Source organism: Lipotes vexillifer, unplaced genomic scaffold (assembly GCF_000442215.2).
Source record: "Lipotes vexillifer unplaced genomic scaffold, Lipotes_vexillifer_v1.1 scaffold1066, whole genome shotgun sequence".
In the NCBI taxonomy this organism is placed as follows: Eukaryota; Metazoa; Chordata; class Mammalia; order Artiodactyla; family Lipotidae; genus Lipotes; species Lipotes vexillifer.
Genome location: NW_006771394.1, coordinates 546,633 through 555,387, shown reverse-complemented (window position 1 = coordinate 555,387; position 8,755 = coordinate 546,633). Strand labels below are relative to the sequence as shown.

Here is an 8,755-nt window from a genome sequence, read left to right as displayed (position 1 = left end):
GGTTGAGCCACTCAAACCCCTCAGGGCCTTGGTTTTTTTTCTTTTTATATAAATGTATTTATTTATTTATTTTTGGCTGCACTGGGTCTTCGTTGCTGCGCGCGGGCTTTCTCTAGTTGAGGCGAGCGGGGGCTACTCTTCCTTGAGGTGCGCAGGTTTCTCATTGCGGTGGCTTCACTTGTGGAGCACAGGCTTTAGGTATGCGGGCTTCAGTAGTTGTGGCGCACAGGCTCAGTAGTTGTGGCTTGCGGGCTCTAGAGCACAGGCTCAGTAGTTGTGGCACACGAGCTTAGTTGCTCCGCGGCATGTGGGATCTTCCCGGACCAGGGCTCGAACCCGTGTCCCCTGCATTGGCAGGCGGATTCTTAACCACTGCGCCACCAGGGAAGTCCCGGGCCTTGGGGTTTTTAATGTGAAATATTAGGAGTTGGACGTAGGTCCCTGACTGCTCTATATTTCTATGGTTCTGCTTGCTCCGAAAATATCAATTGGATTTTACATCATTTGGTTTCATTTCCGGACATTTACAATTCTCTGAGTAATGGGTAACATTTACAGCCCAATTACTTTCCCAAGCTCATCAAAATTTAATTTGCTGCGTGCAGGGACACACTGAACGGAGTTTGACTAGGAAGTCAGCAAAGCCACAGCAGTGATTTACACAAGGCTCCCAGACTACAAAATTTACCACCAGTAATGTCTAATGAAAGTTTTTCTCATGTAAACATATAGCTTTCACATCTACTGGAGTTGCAGCAAGTGAGCTTCCCAAGACAGAATGTACTAGACAATGCACTCTTTTCACACAATGAGCTCAGGAAATTCTGCTGTGAAATGAAGGGTCTTGGAGTTACTATAACGCTTCATAAATGAGAACTCTCTTTCAGGACTTCACGATGCTATTTGCATGTTAAAAACACCTGACCCCGGGAGGCTGCATTTCTTCTATGGCAGCTTTAAAAATACTATGACCCACATTTACATTTAAAGACTGATACCTGTGGGTTTTCACTCTCAATCTACTGTAAGTTTTTGGTGAGGAAGGCATTTTGACACAAAATTAATGTGATTTTAGGAGGCAGAAAATATTATTAGAATTTAGAAGTCACCGATGCAACCATCATTAAACTGCTGGAACAAAAGCATTTTCTTCTTCCTGTCACTATTTTTAAAACCATACATCTATACTGTCCAATGTGATAGCCACAAGTCACATGTGATTGTTGAGCACTTGAAATGAAGCTAGTCCAAGCTGACATGTGCCTGAAGTGTAAAATACACAACAGATTGCAAAGATTTAGCATGAAGAAAGAAGGTAAACTGTCTCATTAATCACTTTATATAGATTACTTGTTGAAATAAGAGTTTGGATATCTTGAGTTAAATAAAATAGATTATTAAAATTAATTTCACCTGCATCTTTCTAGTTTTTTTAAGGCTTCTAAAAAAGTTTAAACAGGCTGCTCACATATTCCAATTGGACAGCTCTGCTCTAAATGTCTCATAGTTTTATATTATGCTTCATACACCTAGTGCAAAGTTCACTTAGTCTGCAAATCATTACTAAGGGTTTACAAAGTGCCATGCTCTTTGCTTGATAGGAGGAACTGGAAAATGAAATGATCGTTTTTGTTTTTAAGGATCTAACATTTTAGAAGAGGTGTAAAGAAAATTAAAATCTACATGATACTCACTAATTCCCAAGCAGGGCCCTGACTTTATCTAGCTTAGGAGACATATAAAGGATGAACATTCAGTCTCCTTTGTAGCTCTGCAACCCTTATGATTGAATCCCAGGCCTAGTTTTTATGTCCTGGGGTGCATCCAGATTTGGTGGAACCTGAAGCTTATGGAAGCCAGCTTTAGTAAAAACTAGGATGCAAAATGATAATGACAAAATTAGGGTAAATATTATAATTGAAATGTGAAACACTTAAGTCAAACAAAGCTGGGAATGATTAAACCTCTGAGTGGTCGAGAGGTGACTCCAGAAGATCACTGACTTAGGTCATGTGGGATGAGTAGGAACTTGGTTAGGAGGGTGGGACAGCTTTCCCTGCCCGGAAGGAGCATGGGTAAAGGTACAGAGGCACTTTTGGCAAGAGTGTAAAAGGAGCCAATAATGAAAAGAAGTGAGGCTGCACAGAAGGTGGCCAAGGGACACATTATGTGAGGGCTTGCATTCCGGGCAAGGGCATGAAAATTTCATGCTTGAGTTCAGTAATTGGGAACTGTTGAAAGATTTGGAATTACATGATCAGAAATATGATTTAGAAAGACCACTGAAAGCAGTGGAGAGATCAGGCCAGGCACACTTCTGATTCAGCATGTGTACCCACCTCTCCATGAAAGGTAGCATTTCTGATTTGAGTAGTCACATCAGAGTGTCCCAGCGTATATCATATCTCCATAGTCAACCCGCAATCCCATGTGCCTAGATTACAGAATGCCCTTTCCCCTAAAATGTCCAAGGACTTCTCTTGGTTGACGTGTTCATTGAGTCAGTCTTATCTCTCACCTCCCCGCTAACTCCAAACCTCAGGCACTGCCCTCCACCACCCAAGAGAAGCTGCTGCTTCTGAATGAGCACCACATTCCAATCTAGAGACCTGGTGTGGCAGTTAATGCTGGGACACCCAAGCGATTTACAGAGCAAAGAGGCTGGTATCTGAAGAAATAGGGTTGTCCCAGAGGCCTGCAAAATGAAGGAATGACAACACTCCACTTGGGGCTACCTCAGCCAGTAGTGCTCCAGACTTAACGTGGCCCAGCACCTCAGGACACAACTCTTCAGACTCCCTCACGTGGCCAGTCTCCAAATCCCAACCTGCCACCTGAGGGATGTGCTCAGAGAAGTCCTGGACCCCCTGCCTCAGACACAAAAGTATCATTTTCTGTTGATGACCTAGTGTGGGATGGAAGCCATCTTATCAGTCTCTCTTCTTTATACACTGAGTAGCCTCGGTCAGGGTTACCTCAGTTTACGCCTAACTGGCAAACCATAACTTTGAACTCAGTTATGTACCCTGTGAACCCATGTACTACTTAAGCGAACTGGCTTACCCATTTCCATGCAAACGTCTAGCTCCATCTACCAATAGGTTCTGTGGCAAAAGCAAATAAATTGACCTTCTAACTTGCCAAATACACAGCTACAGTGGGAGTCACAGAAAGGACCTGGAACTCAATGAATGCCCACTCAAATTGCTTACTTTGTCTTATTCCTAAAGTGAACCTCCGCTGTAGGACGGTAAATACCCCTGACTCCTCCAGGTCCTGGATGGGGGTCTGATTACACTCTGGCACTCAGCCTGGCACCCTGATGGTACTGTCTACCTTTTACTTCATGATCAAGAAAGTGAAGCACCTTTCAACACAGGAATATTCAGGAGCAGGTGTAGTGGGGGGGTCACTGAACAGAGCTAAATCCCAATGTTCAGAGCAATGTATTTACCCCTATTGAGGCCAAAACACCTATGAACACCTTCAAGAAGGTTGAGAGCCAGGCTTGGTAACTGTGGCCCAAGTGTTCACCTAAATCCAAGCCTTAAAATGTCTTATAGGGTGTTATGGACTGAACTGTATCCCCTAAAATTCAAATGTTGAAGCCCTAATCCCCAGTGCAACTGTATTTCCAGATAGTAATTAAGGTTAAATGAGATCATAAATGTGGGGTCCCAATCCAATAGAACTGGTGTCCTTATACGAAGAGGAAGAGGAAGAGACACCAGGGATGGGCATGCACCAAGAAAAGGTCGTGCAAAGACACAGCGAGAAGGTAGCCATCTGCAAGCTACGGAGAGAGGCCTCAGGAGAAACCAAACCTACCAACACCTTGATCTCAGGAATATCAGCTTCCAGAACTGTGAGAAAATTAATTTCGGTTGTTTAAGCCTCCGGGTCTGTGGTATTTTGTTATTGCATCTCCTAGCAAACTAGTATTCAGGATATTTGAACAGAAGAAATATAACAAGTTAACTCAGCCTGTTTTCCAGACTAAAGAAAGAAACTCAGTTTCCTTCCTTTCCAAAGGAAATGGGATTTGATAAGAAGGCGATGTGATCAGGAGGTGGTGGAGGAACTTTTGAATGCTTTCTACCTGCCAGGAGCTACTCTAAATGTCATGTATATATTGAACCATTTGACCCTCATGAGACTAGAGGTAGATGTCATTACCCCCATGTTTAGCTGAGGAAAGAGAGGCTCAGGCGACTAACACCAGTGTGAGATGCAGGACCGTGCAATCACTGATCTGTGAGATCCAGAAAGGAGATATAAGATGGAAAGCCAAAAAGAGAACAAGAATTCCTATCTGAGGCCTTGCTTCTTCTTGACCTTTGGCTCTTCATGTAGGGAGCTCTGTCACTCTAGTGATGTAACCACTTTTCATTATTTATATTATGTGAGTATACCCATGATGCAATGGGGTTAAAAATGTGCCCCCTAGAAAGCACCATACCCCCCAAACAAAGAAAGAGATTTCCTGAACACAGTAAATGTAACCCATCTTTCACCCTTAGACACTCAAATCACACCATTTTGTCTGACTGTCTATGTCCTCTGATCCCTAGATCTTGCTTATTCTTTGTGTGTTGATTTAGATTTGAAGGTGAATTCTTTCACACCGAAAGACATGCAAAAGTCATAAGTCAACATTTCAGTGTTCATTTTATGTGTTTCTCAATTGTTTTTTCACACCATGCTATTTCCAAAATAAATGCTGCATGACTCTGTTACATTATTTTTCTAATCCATTACCAGTCAGTTCCAATGGACTAGTGCTTGATCAACAGAAAGTTTATCTTTTTTGCACACATAAACCCAAAGTTTAGATCCTAACTTTTTATAACTCAATATTCTAAAAGAGATACCTTCGAGGATCAAACTTTAAAGTAAATTCACAGCCTCTAGCTCTCTGAAAGCAGAAGCAACACACATGCCAGCCACACAAGGATTAGAAATTTGTGCTGTCACATGCAGTTGAACTGTAGAGTTTAGGTCCATGTTATACACGTGAAATGAATTTGTTTCCTTTTAGGTTTATCATGGAAGTTTTTCTTTGTTTCCAGTGAACATCCTATTCTTTTTAACTTACCCACAAGTACTGTTTCAGGAAATCCCCCCCCCTCTCCAAAATCAGAGAAAGTGAGGCTGAAAATAACAATCTCAATACTGGATAAATGTGAACACACACAGAACAAACGAAATAACAACAATAAAACACAGATGAGCCAGAAGGATTGTGTAGATTGAAGGGGTGTGTCCAGAGATGGTCATCACCAGGTAGAGGCCTTAGAGGCCTCAGAAGAGAGCATCTTAATCCAGAAATGGGGCTTCAGTTCTAAAGGCTCAGAAATTGGATTTTGTGAATATCCTAGGCAGACATCAGTTTCTCAAAAACAAAAGAACATCATACAAATTCATAAGAGGCTAATGTAACAGCCGGAATGTTGCTCAGTAGATTCTTCCCTGTCGTGAAATCTACATGGGAAGCCAAATTCTGAGGAAGAGATTGAACAATTCACATGTGCTCTGGCAATCAGAATACTGGCTTTTGCATCTTAAAGGCCCTGAAGCTGTTCTCTTAGGTAGGGTCGAATTCACATGGACAAAGTTTTCTCCAATTGCATGTAGTTTTCTCAACAGCAGCTTGAGGAACATTAATATAGCCAAATGATTTTTTCCATCTCTATGTTGGTTAGGGCTCAGAGGTGAGGGCACACTATCAAAAAGCACCTTCTAACCCCGAGCATTCAGAGAGCAGGATGCCACCTAACAGCACTCTCTTTAACAGAGGAAAACTTTTCATTTAGACTTTAATAAATTGCCTATTTATAATTTGGTTTACCATAATGTGATTCTTTTTAAAAAAATCACTTTAGGCAGTGCGCTCAGCTGTCTTGCATATCTGTCTTTTGCTTCAACAGTGTTTGGAATGAACAGACCCAGGGATGTTCCTTGCTCCAGCCTCTGACCACCCTCCAACCTTTTTTCCAGTCACAACCTCTGGAATCAGCCACTCACCTATCCTCGGCCTCCAGGACCAGCCAACACCATTTTTTGCGCTTAGCTCCTTACTACCAATCAACCATGAGCTCCCAGATTCGTCAGAATTATCCTACTGAAGTGGAGGCTGCCGTCCACCGCCTGTTCAACATGCATCTGCGGGGCGGGCACTTACCTCTCTCTGGGCTCCTATTTTGACCGCGACGATGTGGCTCTGCACGGCACTGGCCACTTTCTTCAGGAACTGGCCGAAGAAAAGCGCGAGGGCGCCCAGCGCAGGACAGGCCAACACCGTTTTTTGAGCTTAGCTCCTTATCACTGATCAACCACGAGCTCCCAGATTCGTCAGAATTATTCCACCGAGGTAGAGGCCGCCGTCCACCGCCTGTTCAACATGCATCTGTGGACACTTACCTCTCTCTGAGCTTCTATTTCGACAGCAGCAATGGGACTCTGGACGGTGTGGGCCACTTTTTTCGCCAACTGGCCGAGGAGAAGTGTGAGGGCGCCCAGCATCTCTTGAAAATGCAAAACCGGTGCTGTGGCCGCGCCCTCTTCCAGGATGCGCGGAAGCCTTCTCAAGATAAGTGGGGTGAAACCCAGGACGCTGTGGAAGCCGCCATTCTCAGGGAGAAGAACCTGAACCAGGCACTATCGGATCTGCGCGCCCTGGGTTCTGCCCGCGCAGACTCCCACCTCTACGACTTCCGGGAGAGCCGCTTCCGGGAGGAGCAGGTGAAACTCATCAAGAAGATGGGCGACCACCTGACTATCCTCCGCAGGCTGGCTGGTCCGCAGGCTGGGCTGGGCGAGTATCTCTTTGAAAGGCTCACCCTCGAGCACGAACAGGAGTCTCTGAAGTCCAGCGGCCTCTGAGGAGCCCCTCTGGCGTCACATTTCTGCAGCCACTAGGCAGCTTTTTAACCGCCCTGGAGCTCTCTCCCAAGCCTCAGACCAAATGGAAACAATAAAGCTTTTTGCAGCAAAAAAAAAAAAAAAAATCACAAGTTCTATCTCTTCTAGAGAACATACTAATCACCATCCATCCCCCCAACAAAAAAATAAAATTATGCACATACCAAACATTAGTATAGAATGCCTTTTAAAAATCCACTAATGTTCTTAAGATAAAGATTTAGCCCACTGTGGGCAAGCCCTATTTTATATTTTTTTCATTTTACACATCACAGTGTGTCAAAAACTAAAAGTGAAAAAACACTATTGAAGAATGCAAAACTGTGTATCCTGCTTTGTACACTGATTTCTCCCCCAGTTTCAAAAGATCAAGATATATCAAGCATTAGAACAAGATCCTCATAGGTGAGAATATTATTGAAGATACAGCATTACAGAGTAGAGAGAATAAAGAGGTAGAACCAGAGGTGCCTGCCCTCAAATTCAGGGTCCCTTTTACAAGCTGTTCCATTGTCACATCTTTAAAACAGGACTGATGATATCAAAAGTGTAAGGTCATTTTTAGAGTTAAAAAAGTTAATGTAATGTGCTTGGCATATGCAGACACTCAGTAAACAGTAGGTATCACAGCTGTCATTTCAGAGATACTTCAGTTTTTGAGCATTTCCTTTCCCTTCTCCAAAACAACCCTATATCCCTTCAGTTAAATGAAGTTTAACAAAATATCTTCCTAACCCACAGCATCTACAGATAGCTTAGGGGAGCGTCTATATTCTTAACTTTTCCAAAAGGACACTAGTGTCTTTTGCATGGAAACAGGGGGGGTTAAAAAGAAAGTACCAATCAGTTGAGCTTCTGTTTTAATGAGAGAACTGGAGAGAAACCAGACTTCACCTTGACCAGGACATGGAGATAAAGACTAAAAAGTGCACTTTTTTTTTTTTTTTTTTTTGCAGTACTTGGGCCTCTTACTGTTGTGGCCTCTCCCGTTGCGGAGCACAGGCTCCGGACGCGTAGGCTCAGCGGCCATAGCTCACGGGCCCAGCCACTCCGCGGCATGTGGGATCTTCGCGGACCTGGGCACAAACCCGTGTCCCCTGCATCGGCAGGTGGACTCTCAACCACTGCGCCACCAGGGAAGCCCTAAAAAGTGCATTCTTAAAGTGGAATTATCACAAAGTTCAGAGGTTGGTTTAGCTCCACTTCCTAATTCTATTTGTATTTGTTCTGTGGTGGCTTTCAAACTTTTAATATGTGATTTCAGCAAATGCTCTTTTTAATCAAAATCTCAGAGGTAACATACAGCTTGGTGACTGTAGTTGATAATGCTGCATTGTACATTTGAAAGTTGCTAAGCGAGTAGATCTTAAAAGTTCTCATCACAAGAAAACAATTATTTGTAACTTTCTGTGGTGATGGATTAACTAGACTTAATGTGATCATTTCACAATATATACATGTATCAAATCATTGTGTGGTACACCTGAAACTAATATAATGTTATATGTAAACTGTATCTCCATAAAAAAGTCTTGATGCCACCAAAAAGAAGAGGACCTTAGTATGGCTTTAACTCAAACAGCCTCTCCCCTCACTGTGTTACTGAAGGCTTGAAGGGTGTGGGCAGGGGAAAGGGGAAGGAGAGGAAACAGACAACACTAATTTGCATTTAACAACATACTTTCCTCTTTTATTTGCCTCCCACTTTTTCCTTTTTGCTTCTTACTTAAGTAAATATACCAGTAGGCCTTTCAGCAGAAAGAATAATCAATGAATAATAAACTCTATAAACAATAAACAGAACAATAAACTCTCAGTCTTTGTATATCTACAT

At 42.9% G+C, this 8,755-nt stretch overlaps 1 pseudogene; it reads left to right on the top strand.

Annotated features, from left to right (window-relative positions):
• Positions 1–6,090: 6,090 nt before the first annotated feature.
• LOC103087855 (ferritin light chain pseudogene) lies at positions 6,091–6,882 on the top strand (annotated as a pseudogene).
• The last annotated feature ends 1,873 nt before the right edge of the window (positions 6,883–8,755 follow it).